This window comes from Nematolebias whitei, chromosome 17 (assembly GCF_014905685.2).
Source record: "Nematolebias whitei isolate Nwh7 chromosome 17, NemWhi1, whole genome shotgun sequence".
NCBI classification, from domain to species: domain Eukaryota; kingdom Metazoa; phylum Chordata; class Actinopteri; order Cyprinodontiformes; family Rivulidae; genus Nematolebias; species Nematolebias whitei.
Window position 1 is genome coordinate 29,015,193 of NC_056514.1, and position 298 is coordinate 29,015,490.

The 298-nt window shown below is 35.9% G+C and overlaps 1 protein-coding gene across 1 annotated transcript in view; it reads right to left on the reverse strand.

Moving 5' to 3' along the window:
- Positions 1-298, reverse strand: part of gpam (glycerol-3-phosphate acyltransferase, mitochondrial) — a 23,617-nt gene that overhangs the window by 18,675 nt on the left and 4,644 nt on the right. The window lies entirely within an intron of this gene.

Sequence of the window (298 nt, forward strand, 5' to 3'; positions counted from 1 at the left end):
TTACAGTTTTTATCAGCTGTTCTTACAGTTTTTATCGGCTGTTCTTACAGTTTTTATCGGCTGTTCTTACTGTTTTTATCAGCTGTTCTTACTGTTTATATCGGCTGTTTTATCGGCTGTTCTTACTGTTTTTATCGGCTGTTCTTACTGTTTTTATCGGCTGTTCTTACTGTTTTTATCGGCTGTTCTTACAGTTTTTATCGGCTGCTCTTACTGTTTTTATCGGGTGTTCTTACTGTTTATATCGGCTGTTTTATCGGCTGTTCTTACAGTTTTTATCGGCTGTTCTTACAGTTTT